This window comes from Oenanthe melanoleuca, chromosome 6, assembly GCF_029582105.1.
Source record: "Oenanthe melanoleuca isolate GR-GAL-2019-014 chromosome 6, OMel1.0, whole genome shotgun sequence".
NCBI lineage: Eukaryota > Metazoa > Chordata > Aves > Passeriformes > Muscicapidae > Oenanthe > Oenanthe melanoleuca.
The window spans coordinates 9,468,695-9,494,428 of NC_079340.1; the positions used below are offsets into that span (position 1 = coordinate 9,468,695).

A 25,734-nucleotide genomic window follows, 5' to 3' on the forward strand; every position below is an offset into this window, starting at 1 on the left:
CAAACTCACTTGCAATTATTACATGCCAATGTTTTCCTGGACAAGTTCCAGCTTCTCTGCTCCCCTCCAGTAGTTTACATTCATTTGGAATTTAACTACCCAAATGAAAACAGCAGTTGTAGGGAACACTGTCCCTTCTCATGAGGTCACAAGGCTCATGCTTGGCAAGGTAGTTTTATCCTCTGTATGAGAACATAAGCTGCTGCAAGCAACCTTCCTCTCCAGCAACATGTGGTGTTTAGCCATGAGCTGCAGAGGGATGCTGGGCAGGGTTATCCTGTCTCAGTTGTGTGGCTGCCTTCCCATTTGTCCCTCTTGGATGATCAGTTTGTCCTTCAAGGGCAGCTGAACGGGTCCATGAGCTCCAGAACAAGTGCTCCATGTGGTTTTACCCATGCTGCTCTCAAATAGTGCATACTGAATACTTCTACAAAACACTGCATTATCTAGATGTAAAATAACCCAGGAGACATCCACACTAGACACAACTGATCCAGAGAAAGAAAAGGCATCAATCTAACATGTTTTTTTTCATTGGCATACAGCTCTTTGTCTGTAGACACTGCTGCTCAGGACTGAAGTCAGTTAGGTAGGCAACACTGTCATGAGTTTTTTTCATTTGTTTGTGCTTTTAGGAGCTGTAAGAGCTGGGGCAGGATCATGTTACAACAGCAGACAGGAGTGATCTTATGGCACAAATCCTTCTGAAGGTGTAAATCAAGGCAGGCAGGTTTCCATCAGCTTGATTGAAAAGCAGGTTAAGACCAAATATTACAGAAAGCTTCAGATGCAAGCTGTGTAACCAGAACCATCCAAAATAGGCTTATGGCTAGAGCTTATTAAATATTTTAAAATTAATATATTTGAAGTCTTAACTTGAAAATAAAATTGTAAGAGCATAGGATCAAAACTATTGCTATAAATCAGCAAGACTCCACTGATTTTTCAATTTACTGTATTTGAGTAATCTTAGCTATGTATTATCTCACTCAGCTTTAAAACATTGCCAGAACTGCAGGCTTTGAGCTTTTCATACTGATAGTATTGTTGCTCTTGCTTCCATCCTTTTTCTTTCTTTATGCTTTTATTGTTTAATTTAAAGCTATTCAACCTTCTTCCTGCTATCCAAAGACATTTTGTATGTAAATCCAGCAATCTGGACCCAAAATTAGCACCATCTGCTTATTTATAGCATGATCCAGCAGTAAAGGGAATCTCTATTGAGCCCTTCATGGGAGCCATGTGAGTGTGCAAAGAACTTGGTTTTCATTTTCCTTATGGAAATGGTCCCTATTCATATATTGTGATGGTCTGCAACAACAGGAACATTAAAAGAACCTTCAATTCAAGACCCATCCCCTTCACCCTATTGTGGCTGTTGCTTTATCAAGTACGTGTGTGTCTGGTCCTGGCATGCCATTAGATGTCAAAATTAAATGTCTTTCTAGATTTGTTTTTATTATTTCTGTACCTGAGGGGGAAGGTAAGCTGCTAAGTACGTTGCTTTTCAATATGCTGAGCTATCCTTGATGTGATCCTCAGAAAAAAATCCTGAAACAACAAACCCAAAACCAAAACCCTGCAATACCAGGGTTTCAGTGGTGCAATGAAATCAAACAGCTGAAGAAAAAATGAAGCCAGTCATTGCTGGTAGAAAGTGTAAATTAAATAATTGAAGAAACCTGCCATGTTTAAGTACCACCATAAAAAAAAAAGACTTAAGTAGGTTTTGAACTTGCATAAAGTTTCTCATAAACTGTGATCCTGAGGGACCTTGACAATAAAAAACCCCTTAGTTCAAAGAAAGTGTGTGGGAAAGAGCAAAGTTGTCGACATCCTACCTTGGGTGAATCACTTTCCCTCTAATGAGAATACATATCAATGGCAGTGCAGTACAAAGACAGAATTCTGCAGCTCTCAGAGTTCACTCCTGGCCCTTAACATGCAGTTGTGGCAGTAAGAAGTTTTTACTTTAGAACGTTTTTTATAATCTCATTGTTGCAGTCAAAACTATCCCTACATTCTTTTGCTGGCAGAGCTCACTGCACTACAGAGATAGATACTTTTTTCCTGCCTTAGATACAAAAGATACTTTATTGGTTTTCATTGAGATGTATGGCAAGTGCTCCAAGTTCATAGCACAAAAGTGATATATGCCATATTAAACGCACAGATAAAATGCATAGACTTTTACTGTTTCAGTTTTATATACACAGTTATACTAGAGGGTAAATGAAGAAAAACTAGGTCATTAACATGTGTCATAGTGTTGACTTTTAAGTCTAGTTATGTGCTGACGTGCCTCACAGACAGGTTTTCTGTCCACAAAATTGTTCTAGTCTGTAAGGTTACAGACTTTGCACTGTTCATCCCACTTTCCACTAGGGCTTTATTCCTGCTCAGCACACATGAGCAGGGATTTGTGTATGCAACTTCCAGGTCTACAAAACAAGAATCTGTATCTGAACTCTCTGGCTACGTTCTCATTTCAGCCACGGAGAGAAATAGCCATTTCCAGATTTATCTGCTCCTAAGGTAGAAATTGAACCAGCACAGATGGGTTATGCTGTAGCAACAGCTGCTTTTATCCCTTGGCTATGGGAGCATGTACACACTGGCCCTGAGGCACATCCAACCTCAGCCTCTGGCTGAATTCTGCATTGCTTCCAGGAAGGTGGAACCCACTGGTGGTGCTCTTTGTAGGGCATGTTAAATACAGCTTCTCTTTGGCTCTATGTAGAATGACTGGTATGAAGGGAAATAGCTGTATCTCAGTAGGAATGAGGAGGCAACCAGGCAAATCTGCACAAAATGTGGCACGTGCTCCTGAAAGAACACACACCCTACATCACTCAGGTGGTGGGCACTTTACAAAGAGACCACGTGCAGACCAGTTTGGGTGAAATCCCAGTTCCACTGAAATCAAATGCAAAACATACAATCCTGAGTAAGCTCAGGACTTCGGCTTTTTCTGAAGAAATAACACATTACTAATAAAACTACCAAAGGGAACTCTGGGGTGCTCTTTCAAGGAATGTCAAGAACATTAAGCCCATCTTGAGAGCTCACTGATTGTGATGTTCAGCCCACAGAATATAACAGGGATCACAGACTGAGGCAAATGAGAGCCTCAGTCTTGGGCTCTCAGAGGGCTGATGAGTCTGAATCCTCCAGTGAGAAAAGAGCTGCAAGCAGCTCTCCCTTCCATCTCTGTAATACATGGAGAGAAAATAAATAATTATTTTTGCATTACCTCCCAAGGAAAGCAGGAACTCCTTTTTAATTCAGATTATATTTTTCAAGCCTATCCATAGTGTTCCTGCTCTGGCCACAAATCAGTGGGTGCTTATGAGCATTTTGACAATTCTGCTACATCTAATAATAGCCAGAGGTGGTGGGCAGCACAAAAGAAAAATCAGATTGTGTGAATTTAGCCAACCAGCTAATTCTGAGCTCCATGACAGTCAGCAGGAAGAACTTTTACGTGGTGTATGTGAATACAAATGTCAAAGATACTTGATCTGTGAGCAAACTGTGGCCTGACACACACAAAAAAATGTGTGACCTTTAACTCCATGAAATACCTGTCAGCCAGCTGTGCTAGGGAGGAATCTACATGCAGTGCCTGTGATATGTTGATTCTCTTTTCAGATCATGCAGGGTTTGTATCTTTTATTCTAAATGTTAGAAAATGAAATGACTACAACCACAGCACTCATGTAAAAACAACAGATCTGATCTGAGTGATACAGATAACAACACCTTTCATCAAAAGATCCCAGGGGTAATATGCACCTTATTCACAATAGTTCTAGCCCTGCAACAAATTCTTGTTTAAATTTATACACAAGCTGTTCCACTGAAATCTAATCATATGTGTAAGCTCTCAGAATCAGGGACTAGTGCTGAACAAGAATTATGCTTGTCTCTGCTGATAACAAGGCTCTGGAGGGGGAAATACAAAAAGAAACCCTGATAACTCCTTGAATTCTTCGAAAAATTTTGGATGTCAGACCCATGTTTTGTCCAAACCAGAACGACCATCATTCTTCTCTGTCTGAAAATACTCCAAGATATTTAATGACACAAGATATGAAGGATTTTCTGCATCTGAGAAGATGAATATGCTTCTGGGAAAATCTGAGTTTTTAAGTGAACTCAACTGGATTACTAATGCTTTAGCAATGCCAGAAAAACCCCCATTATTCAAATGAGGCATAAGAATGGGAAAAAGAGTGCCTGATGTCCTGAGAGATCCCAATTTTATACATCATATCCAGGGACCTCAGAGACAGAAGACTATGGAACATGCCCAAATAAAATTCAATAAAATTCAACCCCACCTTCCTCCAGACTGTTTACTAAACTGCAGGGTTTCAATGTCTCTACAGATGAAAGCAGAAGCAAAAGAAATAATTTTATTTTATTAAAGAAGAGTAACTGCTCTTGTAAACATATACAAAATGAAAAAGCTTTCAATCTCATTCTCATATAGCCTGTCAGATAGCCCTGGCTGCCCAGTCATGATTCCATCAAAAATATGTGTGTGAAACATTCCACAAATGTGACAGCAGTCTAAACCTGGTGCATAGCCTGTCTCATCACACAGTTGAGATGTGGAGAGTTTCACTGGTCTAGAATTTTGGTTTTGGTCAACATCTCTGATCAGCAGGTGAGGACAAATTTCAAGAGTTGATTTTAAATGTTAATGCTCTTTATGCTCAGATCTAGCAAATGCCACATGGAGTCAGACACATGGTCTGACTGGCCACTGTCTTTTGGTGATATCACTCCAACAGAAATCGTGAGGAATGATGAAAAACAAATTTCAGATCTAATTTTCCCTGAAGTTTAGGGAAGTTCCAAACCTATATCTGGATTAAGATGTGATCCTATGCCAACATTGCACCAAAGTAAAACTTGAAGTGGGATTTATATGTGGATTGCTTTGAAAAATTATCAACATGGAATCTTCTTGCAGTTTCTTTGGCAACAGCTGCCTTTACTAAGCTTCTAAAAACCCATACTTCTAAATATACAAAATACTATGATAATAAACATGATAAAAACATTACCAATGTGCATCCTTTTCCCCTGCCCAAGTGTATCCCTTCCAACAGTTTGCAAGCAGCATGGAAATACTTGTATGATTGTTCTAACATGCTGTAGTGAAGCAGCATGAATACATACATACAAAATGTTTCCATACAGCAAACCTGAGATGCAGTGGGCCCTTCTGTTCCACTCACACACAAGGAGGGGCATTCTTACCCTTATAATTTGGTTGAGGTAATGCCTTTTAAATACTCCCTCCAAGGCAGTCATTTATCAGAGTTATCAGATAACTGCTTATTTTGAGCTGTTAACAACAATACAGCTGTCTGCCAAGAGTACTAAAGCTCCTTCCTTCAGTACAAGTGGAATTCAGCAAATCAAATCTAGAGGAAGAGATCTAACCTCTAATGGTCTTCAGGGGAAACTTTTTCCTGTCTTTCCTAAGCCAGTAAAGGAGTCCAAGCTGTGCTATTTGGCAGCTTAACCTCAGAGGAAGTGCAAAGTAAAGAAATCTCTGAAAAACAAGTAAGTTCAAACACATACTATGCCAAACCTCTTTACTTGGAATAAGTCTCAGGTAACAAATCCAACCTCTGCTTCAAGCTGCATATGGTATAAAAAAACAACCCAACCTGATGTGAAAATCTTGAAACATCATGAAATGAAAAACTGTGTCAAGTTTTTACTGGAGGTCTAGACCTATTTTAATGTCATTTAAGTGATATTTTTAAAATACTGGGATTTAGGTGGTGAGAGAATAGATGGACCCAAATTTCATCTCCCCACCTACCTGGTTGCATTTCAGAAAATTAAACTGTACTGTGATGTACTACACTGATGGCTTTATAATCCTGTTTCCATGAACTCAAATGTCTCCTGTGTCCTTGCAGGAGATAACACTTGTCCTTCACTCAGCCAGTGATGTGGGCACTCAGCAAGCTCTGAATGCTGTTTGTGTGGCACTGCCAGGCTCTGCCCTCTCCGTGCAGGTACAGTGCAGACACTCACCACGCTCTCAGGACAGAGCTGCTGCTCAGCTCAGCCCCAGCCTGGCAAACAGGAAACCCAGAGCTGCCCCCACACCTCTGGCTCATTCAGGCAGTCCCCCCAGCAGTCAGAAACCAGTGAAGGCCACTCTGGCTCTCCAGTCCACTTTCCCAGCCTGACACCTTCCCTACAAAGTGTGCCTAATGTTCCAAGTAGTGAGGAAAGCTAGATGGGCCCAAACATCCTAGGAGCCCTGAAGTCCCAGGGTTGATGGCCAGCATGCTGGCTCCACCTTCAACAGCTCCAGTCTCTGCCAGCACAATGCAGAACCATGGAGTCTCTGTTCTCTCAGCCCCTCTACTCTCAGGGTTATCAGGTTCCCTTCCTTTCACGTTGCTAGGGAAGATGGGAGAAGCCAGAAGCTGGCAGCATCCCACCAGAAAGCCCCAGTGTTCATGGAGGCAGTACTGGAGAAGTTCTACAGGGCCATGGAAGCAGAAGCACATCCTTCCACATCCACCTCGATGCTGGAAGATCCATTTCCTCCCTCTGCTTTCCCCTTGGAAGCATTTACCCCAGTCCACTTTGCCCAGCAGAGCTGCTTCTCCCACTACCCTGCACTTCCCAAGCAACCACAAGTGCCTTCAGAAGCCTGAGTGCCACAGATAGTCAGGTCATGTTTTGGTTTTCCATCCTGCAAAGTCTTCTAAATTTTTCTGCATTTAATAATCCACATACCACGCTCCACTTTCAGACTTAAATCCTTCTGATTCCTTCCATCCAATTGACAAGATGAGGGATTCTTTTTCTTAAATATGTAATTTAACAAAACCTATATGGAATATGCTCACTTGTTTCACTGATCTGGAAAATGTGCTTTGTCTTTTTTTTTCCAGAGAATGTGCACATTTAAAATTTCCCTTAAGATTTTGTAATTATTTCTGATCTTGGTGGTTTTACTTTGTCAGCCCAGTTGATACCAACTAGATGAGAGAAACTATTTGAGGGTGGCTTTTGTCCAGGAGGTAGCAGAGAAGAAAACAAGCAATAAAATTCTGGTAATTTCTCATTTCATTGTGAAGACATGTTGTGAGGATTTGCATATTCTGTCTGTGAAGCAAACAGAGCTATAATCAGATGATATGGCAAGAAAGGCTTGAAATGCCATTCAACACTTAAGATGTAATGATTATTAAACAAACCTTTTGTATGAAGAATGCTCAAAGGTAAAGCATCATTTCAGGCATCTTGCTCAGTAACCTAGAGCAACTCTCAGAAATACCATAAAGACTGACAAACAGAGCTGAAGTTTATGTGTGAGGTGTGTGTGCACTACAGAGAACATGCACATGGCCCATCAGTTTAGCACACAATCCTGGTGGATAAAGGCTGGTTCCTGCAGGGCTCACAGCATGCTGAGAGCTGCTTTTGGCATTTCACCCAGCCCCATCTCTACATCCATCAGCTGGCCTCAGAGTGGAAGGGGAGATGAGAAATGAATTAGAAAGATACAGCTTGTAATGGCTGAGTCAGAGCACTAAATGCCTCTAACTCAAGCTAACAGGGTCATTTAGAAGGGATGACTTGCTGTGCATCAGCTGAAGAAGAGAGGAAATTCTGGGTACTTAACATTTTAGAATAATACTCAGACTTTCCCTTCAGCTGCATTTAGTGTCTGAACAAACTCCAGGGCACAAACTCCAGTGCCAATTTAATACAGGCTTCTATTTGCAGACACTCATTAACGTTGTGCACAACTGCCTTAAAAAAAGGTTAAAGTCTTGGCAGAAAGCAGCAACAGCAACTATTGATTCAACTCTAGAAACTCTCCAGCACTTACACTGAGTCTTACCAGCTGGGGAAACATTGAGCAGAGTTTTAAGCAGACAGCAAAGCACAGAGCCACAGCACAGAGGGGCTGCAGCCACGGGCAGGTCCATCATGTCCCTGCAGTGACCAGAGTGTCCCTGGCTGTGCCAGCTGCTGCAGCCTGCAGGGGCAAAGCTGCTGCCATCCCAGCTAGCTGCTCTCCAGCAAATCAAATCTGCTTGTGTACTTCCTTAACTGCATGCTTTAGCTCTTCATAAAAAAGCAGAGCTTTAAAAATGACACCACCATTCTGTACTAGAACAGGCTTATACTGGGCCTTATTCTGTACTAGAATACTATGGATTTTTTCTCTTGTAATTCCTTTGGATGTGGGGTTTTGACTGTTCCTCCTTGTGTAGATACTTGGGCTCTTTTAAAAAGAAAACATAAAATATATAGAAAAGTAAGTACTAAAATTGTGTTCTATTGATTTGTATCATTAGTTGCTTTAGAAATAGGCTAGAAGAAACTCAGGAGAAGCCTTCAATTCAATTAGAAATTATCCAGAAACAATGAAAAACCAAAATTGTGGACCTGGAGAGGAGCTGGCATTATGCAGGTTTTGGTCAGTTGCTGGGCTTGATGGCCCAGGCTCCCCTTTTATTACCTGCATCTTCTCTTGCTTCAGACCTATAGTGTGTGTTAGAGACCTCCATGTTATTCCACCAAGATTAAGAGCAGACATTATTTTGTAAGAAGTTAATGAAACACTTCTGGGGATGGGATTTGGTATGAAATTGTTTTTACCTCCCAAAGGTCTCAAAGGACTTTACCATTCAAATGTGGTGATGCAGATGGCTCAACTCTCACTGCTCATCTGTAACTGGATGAGGAATGGACAGCAAGAAACATTTAATTTTTCCACCTTAACCTGGCATAAATATTTAGAAAAAGAATTGAAGTATACCTCTCTCCATTGAAATGGGAAGGGGAATGCAGGTGGAAGGAATTTAATTACCAGAGCTCAAACTTGACAGGGGGAGTACATCACAGTTTCTGGTGCTTTGATACCATTCATCAGCTCAGTGGTGCTCTGCATACAGCACATACAGCAAACAGTCTGAAGTGCTGCAGTCTGAAATCACTGCCTCTCCTGAAGAGATTCCTGCAGCAGGAAGACTGGTTGGCAATTAACACAACTTAGCATGCTTGAAATCCTTAATTTTCTAAGGGACATGGGAGGAACACTATCCCTAGTGTTCTTCCAGTCCTTTACCTGAGATGAGATGCTTTACCAATGAGTTGGTAGAGACCTGTGTGCTTCTTGGCACTGCCATTGCCAAGCCCAGTGAAACAGCTCCTTAACTGGAGCCATGAAAGCTCAGGCATGGAATACCCTGATGGCTGAAGGGCTCCCAGAGCTGCAGAACTATGTTCTCAAGCTATGGTACAGCTTAGTACCTTGTCTCATGACTGGAGGTACCTAAAAGTGTCACTAAAAATGTTGCCAGCTTTACTAATTACTCTTATATTTATGTCCCCCAACCCCAAAATACTCTTAATTGAAAACAGTGGCAGGCAGTGAGTTGAACCTGCAGAACTGATTGTGCTACAATAATTGAAGAATAATGATGATGCAAGGGATCTTGAATGATCATTGGGTTTAAGTTCCTGCTACCAGACTCAACTACACCTTAGAGCACTTTTTGTGAAAAATATTCTAAGCTGTTCTTAAAGCCTTTTAGTCCTGCTGAGACCACCTACCTAAAGAAGTCTATTTCATCATCCTCACTGTCAGAAAGCATTTCTTCCTCTCAAATGTAAATCTTGTTCTCCTGTCCACTGCAAAAATACAAATGCATGGACTAAGTGCATTTGTTTGGACTAATGCTTTCTTTAGAAGAATGGAAGAAATAGGTGTTGCCTGGCATTAAATTTATGGAGGGGCAAGAAAAGATGATATTGAGAAAGGCAGATAGCTGAAGCATCAGGCAAAAAATAAAAGTTATTAGTCAACAATGTTTTGTTGAGTGAATGAATGGAGATTTGATGAGGCTCATAAGTAACATCCTGCAGGGTCAGCAGGGAAACCCTAATTAGGCAGGACGGCCTTCCTCATTATTAATTAGAGCTGTGTGCTTGATTAAAGAATTACATTCTTCCTAGTACTGCAGGAGGCCAACAGGAAGCCTGCAGCATGCATTCAGTCCATTCCTACCTCTCTCTTGCATGTACCAAGTGCTGCTGTGCAGCCTCTCTTACCCCTGTGTGTAATGGGTTAGGTGCACAACCTTATTAGTGGCTTGTTTTCATTTTCTTCTGCCTTTACTCAGAGTTAGGATTGAAACATGATGGAGATGGATTTCTTGCTTGGACTTGGTTGTTTATTAAATCTTATCTAAAGTACAGAGAGTTCTCCAACACTTCTAGCTACCAGCTAAAAGCAAGCAAAATGGAGAGTGAACTAGCTGGTTACAAGGTCTTTTAAAGCTAAACAGTACAACAGAGAATTAACACCTATATTATTTATACTTTTGACCCAATAACCAAATCTCTATGACATACAGTGCAGCAGCACTAACTATCCAACCAAAAACTACTACCTGAAAGCATGAAGAAGAAGGGACAAAAATGAGAGACAACAACCAAAACCTTCTATCTTGTCCCATACTTATTATTATACTCTGAAAACTTTAAATTTAAAACTCTTAACCATGTGAAATTACTTCTATTTTAACTACACACCAGTGATTTTAACTCCATTATTCAAATTTGGAAGCCTTCTCCAAGTCCTGAAGTCAAAAGCAGTGTTCTCCTGGGGGTCAGTCTCAGAAAGCACAGAAAGTTCAAAACTCCCAGGGTTCCAACACCTGTGTATCCTCATGCACACACAGACACAGGTGCAGGACACCTCCACCTACCTCCTCTCCCTTCCCAACTTATTGCACTGCTTACTGTGTCCTGCCTTCAGAAGAAAGCAGGGATAATGTCCTCTAGATGAAGAAGAGAAAGTTGAGCATGCTGTGGTCAGTTAACAAATGGGGAAAACCAGGGTAATAGTGGTATGCAAATCAGTAGCTCCCACCACTCTGTAACACACGTCTCCCAGCAGATGCCACAGGTAATTATGCAGCTGAGGGCAGTGCTTCTGGGAGCACTCATAAAGTACAGCTTTTATCTTGCTGCTTCCAGCCATGTCTGGAAATGTATAAATAATGTTAACAGCATCCACACAGACCAGAAAAGATTGGATGTGCGCTGGGTATGTGCATGCCTGCTGAAATACAGATTTTGCTGCAAACCTGAGATATGTTAGAAGAAGGGGGAAAAAAAAGGCTCTTAAATACACACCTACCAAGGTGATACCTATAAGTTACAGGAACTCCTTTCTAGATTAGAAAAGCTGGATATTTAAGGACTTTCTGAGCACCCCTTTAGGCAAGCAGCCTTCAGACTGATTCAAGATAGGTTATGAATATGGGGTGGCAGCTGCTTGACATGAGTCTGGCTCCACACAGCAAGCTGACAGCTTCATAATCCAGGACATTTCAGCAAGGAGACAGCTGGGATAAGCAGGACACTCACTGCACAGCAGTACTATTAACAGGAGAATCCTCTGGTAGTGGGGACATTGTAAAGCTAGATGCCAGTGTGCTAAGAAAATAATCAAGAGAGCAAAATTAATTTTTGTTGCATTTGGTGTCCCATACACTTGTCTCATCCTTCCACGTGTGCTTTGTACATGTTCCAGCTGTACCAAGTTGCTCCAAAAATGTGCACAAGCATAAGCTTATCCCATTTTATTGCCCACAGTCTTGTTACTGAGAATGCACCAAGCATCTTGTAAATACCATCCAAAATAGGGTGACAAAATGGAGAAGTGAAGGAATTTTGAGGAAGGCAACAAGAGCACATCTGTGGAGGAGCCAAAACACAACTCTAAAAACATGAACCACTGGTATTTCCCAAGGAGAGCCACAATGGAGGGGCTGCTACAGCTACTTTGTTAGCTCTGGTTTTGTTGTTCAAGCTTGTCCAAATGAGAACAGTACCTGAGAGGAACAATTCTGCAAAGCAGGTGAACATCTTTTTGTGAGTGAATTCCATTTGTGAAGATGGCTTTAGGTGCATTGAAATAAATCACATTGTAGTTTATTGACAAATGTATGCAATAGAGCAGGCTCACAGTGGCTACAAAACTGAGAGAGATTCGATTATCTATAAATAATTCCTCATTATGTGTCAACGTGAGGAAGTACAGACAGAAACGTGAGCTGAATAGAGGAAGGAGATCAAAGGAGCTGAGCTAAATATTCAAATGCAACAATTTGATAGAGTAAGGGAAGAGAAAATCAAAAAACTAACTCCACTGATTGCTGATCCTGAGAAGTGATGGTGGTCATACATTTTTACTTGTTTTCATAATGATGAAAATGCTGGGTTTTAATCTGAAGTTGAAACATTGCACTGCTTTTCACCACTTTTTCTAAATTTTCTATGGAAAGCTGTTTTGTGATGTAGATTGCATCACTTTATGTAAAAATACTGAAATTTTTTTGCAATTCTATCTCATGAAAAATAAAACTGCTTTGCCACTGAACAAAGAAAAATATTATCTTAAAATGGGAAGTATTTTACCAGTGCTTTGTAAATAAAAATGTGCCAATTGCCACATCATCAGTTTGTGTTAGTACACAGTCAGCATCACAAATGAGAAAAAACCATCTAACTGGGATAAAACCCTTCCCAAACCTCAAAATAAGGAAGAATGTTCATTCTGAAGTAAGATTTACTAAAAAACCTCTCATAATTTTGAAGTTTCTCTTTCACATGTATTTCTCTGTAATAGAAGACAAATATACATTTTAACTGCCACAATTTCATGCTTCAGTAATTATTAACTTTGCTTGGCTTTCAGAAACAGAGCCATAAGAATTGTAGGAAGAAGAGGCTTTAATTATTGTTTTACTTTAAAAAAATGTAGTCTATTGTATCTCTTAGTATCAAATTCCTAAAAAGCACTCATCCTATCACATGGCTTTCTATAAAATTATTCACAGAATTACACAGGCATAAATATCAGTATACCGGGGAGCTTAATTTTATGTTGTGGCACAAACACTTTCTAAAATAACGTTATAAAATAGATTTTTACAGTTTCATACCCGTGACCAATATCCAGGCCATTCTGTGGTTCTATTTTTCAGCATAAGTTATCCAGAAATTGAATAACCTAAAGCATATTGTGCATGGTAAGCTTTTAAGGGTGGACTAAATCCAGGATGGACTGAATCCAGTTTGTATTCATTCTAGTAAGAACTAGTAAGTGCATTGTAATTTCAGATTACTTAAACCCAAGAAAACCCAAGAAAACCCAAGAAAACCCAAGAAAACCCAAGAAAACCCAAGAAAACCCAAGAAAACCCAAGAAAAGTGTGTCATGTCCATTTTCTGTGATTCAGCAGACCAGAGAAAATATTAAGAACCTTCCCCCAGGACTTACACTGTGGATGTGCTCCTTCAGACCCTCACTGGGAGTACAGTCCAGTGAGAAGCTCTGCTCTTTGCATGCAGGATTTGGATTTCCAGGGCTGCTTCTTCAGCCCCCGATACCCCCTAAATTCCTGCAGGAAGCAGCGCACTCCTCTCCAGCACCTTGGATAGCAGCCTCTCGCAGGCTGCGTTGAAATTAAAGCGTAATAGAAAAGTAATCCCTGACAGTGGATACCAGCTCGAGTCAGAAAAGCCCTTGCCAAAATATGCTTTCAGAGCAGGCACAGCACATATATTATTGAAGAGCTGTGTTTCTATATAGCATGCCAAGTTGGCAGTAGTGCAGTTTTGAAATTTAGAAGTGATTGCTAGGGAGCCAGTCAAGAAGAAGGAACCAGAGAGGAAGGAAGTAATAGTATTTGTTTCTTTCAAAGAATAAATCTTTAGCTGGTTTTCTTTTTTATGACAATATTACATTATTCATCTGTCTTTCTAGGTCGGAAAATAGGAATACATTTTATGTGATGCTCTCTTGTAATCCAGTGGTACAAAATGGACTCTCACAGAAAGCTGCAGTATTTTACTCTGCTGTCCTGGCACGCAGGGAGATGCATTTTAGAGCCCTTTGTAGTTCATGTGCTGATATTGTGCCTGGCAAGATCCCTGTGTCTTTCTAAGAAGGGAAAAAATAAGACAGCACAAAAAGGATAGAGGAGTAAAACTAAGTAACACAGACTCTACATCAAGGATATTATTTCCCTAGGGAAAACTGGGATGATATTTCATCCTCTTTGGATTCTGTCATCTTTTTTAAAGTATCTGTTTAACCACAGAACTGACTTAAAGGAAAAGCACTAAGGCTATCAGAATGCACTGCAGCAAATTCTCATCCACTCTGAGGGAGTGAAGGGGTGGAAGTAGGGCTGACACAGCTGTGATTTAAAGAAAAAGAAAAAAAAAACACAAACCAAACGCTTTTATAATAAAAGAAGAAAGAAAAAAGCAAATGACCAGTATCTGATCAGTGACAGAGAGGTCACTGATTTAGGTAAAAAAAAAAAAAAAAAACCCCAATAAACTTCACCTGCTTCTCTCAAAAGCTTTTGTTCTTATTATTCCTCCTTTCTATACACGGAGAAATAAAATTAGACAGCCTTTTTTACCTCAGCTCAGAAATAACTTGTAGCTCAGACTTCAAGAGCTGATAATGCTTTTCTACTTAAGATGACCACAGCCAGATATCATTCCCATGCTTTATTACCATGTATAAGAGCAAATTCTACAAGACTAAATCCAGGTTACTGGCTCTGGAGAATTAGTGACAGTTGTCTACAAGCTCACACTGTAAGCAGAATGCAGGAGAGCATTAATAACATTCTAGGTTAGGTTATGAATACTAATATATTTCTGCAGTCTCACAAAAAAGCTTACAGCATCACCAGAACCTCAGCACAGGTATGCAAGTCTGTGCCAAAAAAAAACCCAAACAAACCCAAAAAAAACCCCAAGTGCACTTAACTCCTTTGTCCAAGGAAAATTCATTTCATGCTGATATCGTTTCACCACAGAAGTCAGACACATTTTGAGCTAATTGGAGTAAGTTGTTGCACAGGATTCAGATGTATAAAAGTAGTTAGGGATATGTTTTCAATATCATTCTCAGTACGTGCCAGCAAGACATGCTGTCAGTGTCCTGTCTTTCCACTCTGTGGATCCACAGAAGTGAGATAAATAAATTCCCAGCTCAGGCATGAAATGTCTCTTGAATTCATTACTGGCTATGCCTCAAGAGTCTGCCAAGAGGTAAGTATTAGGCTAAAAGTTATAGGAGATACTAAATCCAACAGGGGATTCAGCTTGTGAGACAAGTACTGTAGTGGCATTGTAGTGATTTGACTTTAGATGAGGTTCTTAAGCAGAAATTTAAGACAAAAAGCAATTTGTCCATGAAAGAAACAGTTGCTATTTACAAAATTGCTTAAAGAAAGCTCTGTCACTGAGGCCATTGATGCCTGACCTCACCATGGCAGGTGTTTACATTACAGCAGTGGCATCAGGATTTTTTTTTTTTTGTTTCAACGAATTTAAGTCCATTTAGCTTGTGGCAGTGAGTATCCAGAACTATATACAAAGCTCCTTCACATGTCACTTTGCTTTAAATACTCGTAAAATTCTGATTTTATAAGGAAGGTAACAGGTCACTGTAGCACTTAAATAAATTAATAAATAAAATAGCAATGATAAAAAGCACTGCTTGGTTCCACACCTCCAGAACTGCATAAATTACATGATTCCCATGTCAAATGGAAGGAAGAATTAAAACTGGACCCACAAAATCCCCACCAAAGAGCTGGCTGAAACCCAAGCACTTATGAATTTTATGGCCTGAGGATTATTCACCCAGTTACATTTCAGTTTTTGACACACGAACAGCAGAGCTCAAGAACATGAGCCAGAAATTTTGGCACTGCTGTGGCAGTTCGTCCTCTCTCCCCAGCTGATCAAGTTCTGCTTGTCTTGATACAGACTGGAGAGAGCAGCTCTGTCTCCCCTGTGCACCTGAAGAGACAGACAAGCAAAATATTAAACAGCTACAGATGCTGAAAGAAAAGCAACTGTTCAGTCAGCTCTTCAGGGTTTTTTCAAAGCTTTGCTTGTAGGACAAAACTGAGACTATCTGATGATTATTCAAAAAAAAAAAAACAAACCCAAAAAGGCAAAGAAAATGTGTCTGATAGGAGCACAGCTAAAGCTTAATCTATTTATATAACAAAACAGAGGCAAACTGCTGTTAATATGCTAGAGGGGCACAGAAATTTCTGCTGATCTATTAACAGGAGACAAGCTGCTCTTCTGGCACAGTGAGGGCTGACATCAAGCTACCAGTCTGGCAGCCCTTTTTTGTTCAGATCCCTCACACCCCCTGCTCTGCCTGAGACAGGCACTCGTCACTGCCAGTGCTCCCAAGTGGCTGACACACCAGGGCAGACCACATCCTATTTCCCTTCTTGCTTTCCAAGCTGCAGCACAGAACTCCTCACTCTCAGTGCAGCCAGTGCACGGGGCAGTTTCATCCTGCAGGAAAAGCTTTTCCCCAGCAGGCTGGCTGAGGGGCTCTGTGCTTGGCAGGAGCTGGTGCCTGGATGGGCTCCCTGGCCCAGCCTCCCCATTCCTGACAGCTCAGTAGCTGCCTTGTTTTGCCATATTCCAGTAGGCAATGCCAGCTAAGGGTCCCAGCACAGATGCACCATTCAACAGGAGAAAAGGCAAAGCCTTACAAGTTCTTACCAATGGAGAATTCCACAGCACTGCTCTGCACCAGAGCAGCAGCCTTTTTATGGGGAAACCAAACCTAACTAAAGAAATGTCCTCTTTTTAAACACATCACACTCAAAGACCAGGCTTAATGTTAAAGTTCTTAAGGTGCTGAGGTTCCAGGTCACAACATTCCCTTTTCCTGTGAGCAAAGCACCTTGGGAAAACACAGAGCTTTATTGCAATTTCTGTATCTCCATTCATGATCAAAAGAATAAAAAAGAGAAAGAAAAAGGATTTCTTTTCCTGCTGCAGGCACTGAGTCTGCTCCTTCCAACAGCAGTACTTCCTCAGTGCTTTTCTAAGTGTGCTTCAGAAAGAGAATTGCAGAAGGGAGTTGTAGACAGGTAAAAGATGTCTTCTTCTAAGTGCAACTTGCAAGTTCCCATGAAAACAATCTTAGATATGAAAAGTTGATTAACACAACAACCAATCCTTGGGGAGAAAAAGAAGTGCACCTGTATAAACAATAGATATATCCCATGAGAATCCACAAAGGAAAACTGTAAACACCTGAATCTCAGCATGTACACAAACACCTTCTAACCAATTAATTGAATAGCAAGAAAATTATTAACTAATGGGAGTTCAACACAAAGTCTGAAAAACTGTATAAAAATGCATTATGTGAACAAAGAATTGGCTTTTTCTGCATGAAAATAATAGACCCTCAGCTAATTCATTCCGACAGAAGGGCTTTCTCCTAGCCAGGTTTACCAGGTCCAGGGAAACCAATCAAGATGTCTGTCAATTCCCAACATGCTCCCTGCACTGCAGCTCCTCCAGAGTGCAAGATAACAGCTAGCAGGAAGATCTAAATGTTTTTAATGTAATTTTTTAGGCTAAAATATGCAAAAAATCTTGGTGAGAATGTGTCCAAGACATAAGCAAGAGCATTTTTCAAAGGAGTGTTCTGTCATGATGAGAAATGGAGGAAGGGAGAGGCCACAGAAGAACCAGCTGTGACACAGTGTGCAGTAGCCTTGGTGTGGGGATTAACTTGCCCACAAGTTGTCCCCTTTGCTACTTTCCTGGCCATACTTTGTAGGTGTGCTCCCTGTGTGTCTTAATTAGCAGCTCTGCAAAGCACACACTAAGGGATCTCAGTGTCAGGTCTTGTGCTGTGACTCCACACTGTTGAGGACAGAACAGCCAGGGAACATGGACAGAGCCATGTTCTCCTACAGGATTAAAGCTTGTCAGTGGATTTTTCCAGCCTCTTTTGCTAACATCCCCAGTCTAAGTGGTGCCATCTGTTAGCTGTGTTGTATACATGTTTTCATGAAGGGGACTAAAAGAACTAAATTCTACTCAAAGTTGCATAACATTGATACTAAAAGGAGACCACTGCAGTGCACTGGCATCTTGTATCTGAGGGATTTCATTTTCAGAGTGCTGTCAATGAGCAAGGGGCTGCTCTGCAACTGTTCAGCTTGGCAAACCCTCAGAGCATTCCAGTCCCATGCTCTGCATCCTTCCAGTAAGACATTTACCTGTGTTGCCCCTGCTGAACGACATTCTTACATTTGATATGCTGCTCCACTTTTGCAACATGTGCCATGGGAGTACTTGAGAAGAGTAGATGGCCACCAAATTCAAAGCAAGGTCTGCTCTGCAATTCTCCTGGGAAAAAGGGAATGGTTATCTCCCCCCATCTGTTCTCCTCTCTCCCCCACCAAGCTTTCTACTTAACACAATTACATGCAGCATTTGACAACAGAGCTGATAAATTATGTGCTGGTTGAATTGAAAATGTGAAGGATAATAAGGATAAATATCAATGCATTCACAGATGACACAAAAACATTTCATCACTTTCAAGGCTTTTTGGTTGTGCTCAGGAATGACTTGCATGAACTAATTCCTCAGTGCATTGTCTTACACAAATCTCTAGAGGAAAAATGGACTATGCCTAAGACATAGATGACAGACAAGAGTAAAAACAGTGAAAACCTCTAGAGTCCCAAAGGGAGAGCATCTTAGCCCAGCAAGGCAGCTGTAGGATGATGCCATCAGAAAAAAGAAAAAGACTGTGGGTGCAGGACAAGTTTGTGTTTCCATTTTTTCTCCATGCCTGAAATTCCTGCTTGCAACTTTCTAGTGCCATGTAGGGAAAACACACACCTTGCAGGGGATGGAAAGAGCTGTGGAGAGGGAACCACAAAGTCCTGAAGCCTCTCAGATGGAAGCACACGTGCTCTTCTCATGCTTCTCTTGCCCTCCCAACTCTGGCATTGCTGTCACAGCTCTTGATCTCTCTCTAGGCTTTCTGACCTCCTGGAGCACATCAGGGCTTCCCCATGGCTTTGGGGGCCCTGATGTGTGCCTGGGTATGTTTTGCCTGCCATGTCTCCCCAGCTCCCCTCTGCTGCAGGAACACAGCTGAGTTGCTGCACAGCTCCTGGAAGAGAAGCTGCTCTTCACCCAGAGTCACCCAGGGGCAGGAAAACAACTGCAGCTACAGAGGAGCTGCATCCATCCTGTGTTTTTAACAGGATTCAGTACAGGCATCCTTTAGGCCATGGACTTACTTCTGGTCCCAGCCCTTGTGGTTTGGTCTGTAAGTGGGAACACAGGACTGCATCTCAGAATCCTTCAGGGACGAGAATTGGCTTCAAAAGGAACAACCATCACAAGTGCCTGATTTCACAGACACAGCTAATCCTGCAGGCAGATCTTCTTTCCATGAGCTGTGCTTACTGGGCTGACTCTCCTGGCAAGGAGGTGCCAGCTTAGTGCAGGTTAGCAGGGTGCAGCCACATGGCTCCCTTCCCTGCACCTCATGGCAAGCAAACACTTTGAGCTCAGGAACAACCAAGCTTTTGCTGTCTAAAGGCAACCAGTTGCTTTCTATAAACGTGTCATTTTGTATTCAGTCCTGTGCAAATTGGAATTAGACAATTCCAGACATCTTAAAAGAAAGAATGGAAGCATTGAAAACAATTATATATCCCTACTAGCTATGTGCTGATCCAAATTAAACCATATTTATGTCTTTGAGGGAGAAAAAAATGTATTATTTGCATCATTTATTTATCACATAAAAATACCATGGGGTATATTTATGGCTCAAATTCTTTAATTTTGAATAAATGAAAAATATTCATAGTATTAGATGTGTTGCTGAGCAGCATAATAAGGCATTAAAGTACACTTTTCACCTGTTGACATGTCTTTTTAAGGCTAGAAATGAAAATGTTGAAAATAGAAAGCATCAATATTCTTGAAGGTTATATCCAAAAGGCTCAGTAACAGTATGTAACTGGAGAATTAATGTCACAATGAACATAAAAATCCCACATTTTTAGATGAAAAAGCTTGGAAAGCAAATGATGCACATTTGTTCATTACAACTTAATTAGCACAGCCTGATATTTAGGGCCAACAGTAATCCTGAATGTAAATTGAAGACTGCTTGTGGATATATCTGTACTTTTACATATATATATATATGCACATAGATATATATAAAAGTCTCCAGTAATATAAAAATCTCCAGTAATTTCCTATATGATATGTGTTGAACTAAAGACTGTTGAAATGCTTCTGGGATTTGAGTGAAGGAGTTATATCTCCTTTTTAAACCTTGCTTCAAAATAACTTTTGCTGTTTATTTCTGAGAAAAAAAAATACCTAAACATAAGTTTGATTTAAATATTTCCTTAAATTTCCAGTTTTTCTTTACTGGGGAATGGGAGAGGAGAGGAGAGGAGAGGAGAGGAGAGGAGAGGAGAGGAGAGGAGAGGAGAGGAGAGGAGAGGAGAGGAGAGGAGAGGAGAGGAGAGGAGAGGAGAGGAGAGAAGAGGAGAAGAGAAGAGAAGAGAAGAGAAGAGAAGAGAAGAGAAGAGAAGAGAAGAGAAGAGAAGAGAAGAGAAGAGAAGAGAAGAGAAGAGAAGAGAAGAGAAGAGAAGAGAAGAGAAGAGAAGAGAAGAGAAGAGAAGAGAAGAGAAGAGAAGAGAAGAGAAGAGAAGGACATTTTTTGGCAGTTTCTGCATTTCTCACTTGTATTTATTAAGAAGTAAAAGGCCACTAAGTGTTCATAGGTACCACGTGCAATTAGAAGTTGTTTAATGCAGGGGATAAATTATAGATTATTTGAAGTAGGTGACACCCCAGAGATGTAAACCAGGCAATGATCCACAGTGACAAGCCTGCAGTGAAGCTCCTCTCACCAATGCAGAGGGCAGCAGTACAAACCAGGTCACAGAAATCCTGTCCCCAGGAGAGCAGCAGCTCAGCTGTGCAGACCAAGAGCCCTGCCTGTCCCTCAGCAGCTGGTCTCAGGGCTGCTGAAACTCCCAGTGCACATGGACACTTTCATTTTGACTTTGTTTCCCATTTTTAAGCAAGTGAATTTTTCTTCTGTATTGCTCACCCCTACATGTTAAGGATTATTTAACCCTTATTCAGTAAATAAACTGCACAGTATTTGTCTGATAAAGGTCAAATAAAAATTACAGGAAACTAAATGACAAAACAACCCCCCCTCTGTTGTTTTGCATTAACATTATCAGTGCAAATCAGACATCAGACAGTGCAGAAATAACCACAAAGTGTTAAACAAAGCTTATGCCTATCAAAATCTGAACAGACACTTCTTTTCCAGACCTTACATGCAGCCTGATTCACCTTGCTGGTCTGCTCTAGGTGGTTTTGATGCCATTTTAATACTTTACTGGAGCTGGCAGTAACCTACTTGCAATGCAAGTGACCTCTGAGAGAGCTATGGTCAAAACATGGAGAAGAAAAGAATATTTTTGGCTCTTATGAGTTAAGTAACAAAGTCTGGCAGAGAGATGGTGGTAGAACTTCAGCAAGGAAGAGCAGAACACAATTATGCATGGCCAGAAATGTATTCAGTAATAATCCATCATGCTGTCTCTGGCTGCTTTGCATGCAGAAAGATCATCTGCTTTAATCTTCCCAGTTTCCAGACCCACACAGAGCATCATATATTATGCAGAAAGGTACTCTGGGTGGCACCATCGAGCTCACCATTGCAGTAGCTCGATTGTTGAAAGGGTTTGGTTTTTTTTTGTGTGTTTCCCACACCCTCCCTCACCAAGTCTATACTAGGCATCCCCTTTCAGAAAAACATTTTCAAGCATTTCTGTCTCAAAGAAGACGTTCTTGCTACTCACTGTTTCTCCTCATATCCTGCAGCCACAGAGAGATCCTTGTTCCCTCCTGCTCTCCATCACTGCTTTCCTCCTGTGCTGCAGATCCTTCAGTGCACAAAAGGAACCAGCAGGACGCAGACCTTCTCATTCCCTCCCACATGAACCATTTAGTAAATTCATTCTGGCTCTTGGGATAGTTTTTTTCCTGTTTGTTTTTTTGCATTTTCTGCGAGCAAGTGTCCTGGGTGGCAGTCTGTGCTAAAAGGAGGGGCTGGAGAAGGACAGTCTGGGCTCACTCCAGGCTTCTCTCTCACCCCAGCTCTGCAGAGGTCAGGGGCAGACCTGGGGACAGGTCCTGACATGGACTGAATGGTCACAGTTCCTGAGAGTGCAAGGCACTGCCCCGTGCTACACCTGGGGAGGAGCTGGCCTCAGTTCTTGCTTCTTTTTGTTCAGAGAGCTTACTGAACATTTATCTGACACATCCCTAAAACTGCCCGTGGGAGCAGAGTGCAGCTTCATTTACTTCCACAGTGTTGCCTCAGACTGTCAAGGAGAGGAGAGGGATCTGTGCTGGAGTAATTTCTGTCAGTGCAGAAGGGCTGAGAACTGCCCTGAGAGTGCAAATAAATCCACGTGCCCTGGTGCTCAGGGGCAGTGCCCTGCCAGGCTCAGGCTCCCCTGCCTCCCCTGACAGGACAGCCTGACTCTGAGCTGCCTTTTCTCCTTGTTGTGTTAGCAGGGAGATCAAGGCTCCCGGGGGACTGTTTGTACAAAGTGCTTTTGAATCTCTGCTTCAGCTTAGATAGTTCCCATTTAAAACTGGAGATGGACCTTTTATCAAAAGATGTGACAGGCTTCCTTAAGGGCAACTGTCACAGGTGGAGGTATAAAAAGAAGAAAAACCCCCTTTTCTCTATTGTTTCAGTTTTTCTGTAATTTTACCAAGCATTTAGAGGGTGAGATAATGCCAGATACATCTGTCTTTGGTGTTTTTAGGTATGTATCACCTTGGAATCTAAGTGTTCAGGCAATATGTGATAACATCCTAAAATACTTCCACCTCCTCAAGCTCATCTCTCATTTTTCTTTTATTTAATCTCAAATGACTTCAAGTAACTTCTGATTTTGCATTTATCTAGATCAGAGGTACAGGAGAAAAATAGACTTCTATAATTTAACAACTGGTAATAACATTACAAGTAAAATTAAAATCTCTAAATCAGGATGAGTACTCAATTAGGGACAGGGAATAAATGATCATTAATTTTCTGAGTATAAGAAGATATTTCAAATTATCACATCTCTATTACTTTTCTTGTGTAATAGGAAGAAATTACATGAGAATTTGGTCATGGTCATGGAAGGGAGTATTTCAAAGCCTACTTGTCCTTAAAATTATACCCAACAATAAATCTACCTGCACATAATGAACAAATGTCAGTATAAAATCCCTACCAAAAGGGTTATTGTACTCTGGCATAAGGAACCACTTGACTCCAAAGCAAAAAGAAAAACTAACAAATTCACCCCCACCAAAGCCCCAACACACTAAAATCCCAGCAAATGCTGCTGAGATAAGAATATCTAGTAGAGATTTAACTTGCACAGACCCCAAACCTCTGTTTTCAGAATGCAGAACAGACAGTAGCTTGTGCTTCTCTGTGCAGCAGGGATGGAGATTTCTCTGATGCTGCAAGGATGACTCATTCAAAGGGAGATCAGAGCAAGTTCAGCCAGTCCTGTGCAGGTGAACACATGCAGACCCCTGCAGCTCACTGGATGCTGTGTGGAGACCCAGTTGGATATTTTATCCTAATTTAGGTGTTCTGCTAATGCAACTGCACACCTTAGAGCATGGGTGAAGCCTGCTCCCCTCACACACTGAGTGGCTTAAAGCAGCCAAAACCCCAAATGGCCCAGATATGAAACCTGCTTGAATTTTAAACCTTAACTCGGCCAGTCAGAACAGAAATAACACTTGGCACCTTTGGTTTTCATCCAAACCAACCTGAAACACGCAGATTTCGATCAGGGTTTTGAAACTGAGCTCTCCTTTAGAAACTAAGTTAGCTACATAATATACACATGGAATCACTGGGGCAGGTACATCTCCTGGTAGGTGACTACTTAGTGTAGGTCCTTTCTTGACATATTTGCTCTGACTTTTTCTTCATTAAATTCTACTTTCTCCCATTTCTTTGATTAGCTACTGCTGTTACTGCACAATCTGTTTGGCTTTATCCTCCCTCCTGTGTTTGAAAAAATGCCTGCCTTGCAGAAAGCATACAAAAAGTCATGTATTTATGATGCTGGTAACATCTTTATTTGAAACTCAGTCTTTAGTCAAAGAAGTGTAGGTATCCTCATGTCCTGGTTTTAAGGACAGGTGTCTGCCAATAAAGGCAGGAGCTTCTCTTTGAAATGGGGAATGTAAACCCCCTCCTTCCAAATTATTATAAATCTGAAATGAAGAGGCTCTCAGGCAAAGTTATGGGAATTAGACATAGCAGTTCTTTACTGGGAAAATAGAAATACAGTATCAAAAAAAACCAATCCCAAAACACTGACAGTCAGAATACAACCTGACACCCTGTCAGTCAGTCAGGGTGTTGGCACAGTCCCATTCAATGGTGGCTGCATCCTCCTGCAGGGGCAGATGTGGTTCAGCTGGAGCAGTGCTCCTGGAGAAGGTGCAGTTTCCTCTGGAGCTCCAGGGATGATGTGGAAAGGTCTGGCTTTCCTATGGAATCCAGTGGAAAGAAGGTCCCTTGGTGTCCAAAATCTCAGTTTTTATCTAGGTAGGAAAGGCTTGGCTGCTCCCCTGTCTGGAGCATCTCCCAGTGGGATGATGTAATTTTATCAGTCACACAGTGGGACTGAATGGCCCAGCAGCAGATGATATCTTCCTGGAGGGAGGATGGGCTGTGGAAAAGATGAAGATGATTGCCCCAGCTGGTTTAAAGATGGCCCATTAGCAGATGGTATGTGCCACAGAGATAAGGATCACTGTCCCACCTGGTTTTAACAGATTGTTCTGGGTTGGTGTTTTGTCTGCTTCTCTCCCGCCCCCACACCTCGCTGTCTGCATGGAGCTGCCGCCGGTGTCCTTTCTCCCCCCCTGGGGGGGTGGTGCCCCGGGGCTGTGCTTGCTTGGCTTGCCCTGCTGCCCCGGCTGCTGCTGCTGCTTGCTGCGCTAGCTACCCCGGCCGCTGCTTCTGCCCCGCTGCTGCTGCCCTATTGCTTCTGCCCCGCTGCTGCTGCTGCTGCCCCGGCTCTGCCCCGGCTGCTGCTGCCTTCCCTTCCCCCTTCTCTCCTTCAGCTCCAAGATCTGTACCGGCTCCGGACGGGACCTGAGCATCAGAGACTGCCTCCGGAGCCTGCCCAAGAAGCTTCTCGCCCTTCCCAGCAGCGACCGTCTCTCACTTCGGTGAAAACAGTTCTTTTGTCATCTGGGATTGTACTTTCCTGTTGCTGGGAAGTGTTTTTCTTGTGTTTGTTAATAAACAAGTTTTTTCCACTTTTCCCCCTGAGTAAAATTCTCTCCGAGCCCAGTGGGGGGGAGGAATTGTGAGGGGGGTTTATTTTGGGGGGCTCCTTTGGAGGCTTTCCCCAGTTTTGTCCCAAACTTGGACAAATAATTTGGTGGCCCGTACGGGGATCGAACCCGCGACCTTGGCATTATCAGCACCACGTTCCCTGGTGGTCTAGTGGTCAGGATTCGGCGCTCTCACCGCCGCGGCCCGGGTTCGATTCCCGGTCAGGGAACCAAATTATTTGTCCAAGTTTGGGACAAAACTGGGGAAAGCCTCCAAAAAAAAAAAAAAAAAGCGCGGGGCAGAAGCAGCGGCCGGGGTAGCTAGCGCAGCAAGCAGCAGCAGCAGCCGGGGCAGCCAAGCAAGCACAGCCCGGGGCACCACCCCCCCAGGGGGGGAGAAAGGGCACCGGCGGCGGC

General features: G+C 42.0%; 1 non-coding gene across 1 annotated transcript; it reads left to right on the top strand.

Moving 5' to 3' along the window:
- The first annotated feature begins 25,475 nt into the window (after positions 1–25,475).
- Positions 25,476–25,547, top strand: TRNAE-CUC (transfer RNA glutamic acid (anticodon CUC)). The gene has a single exon. It is a non-coding gene; the product is annotated as a tRNA-Glu (tRNA).
- The last annotated feature ends 187 nt before the right edge of the window (positions 25,548–25,734 follow it).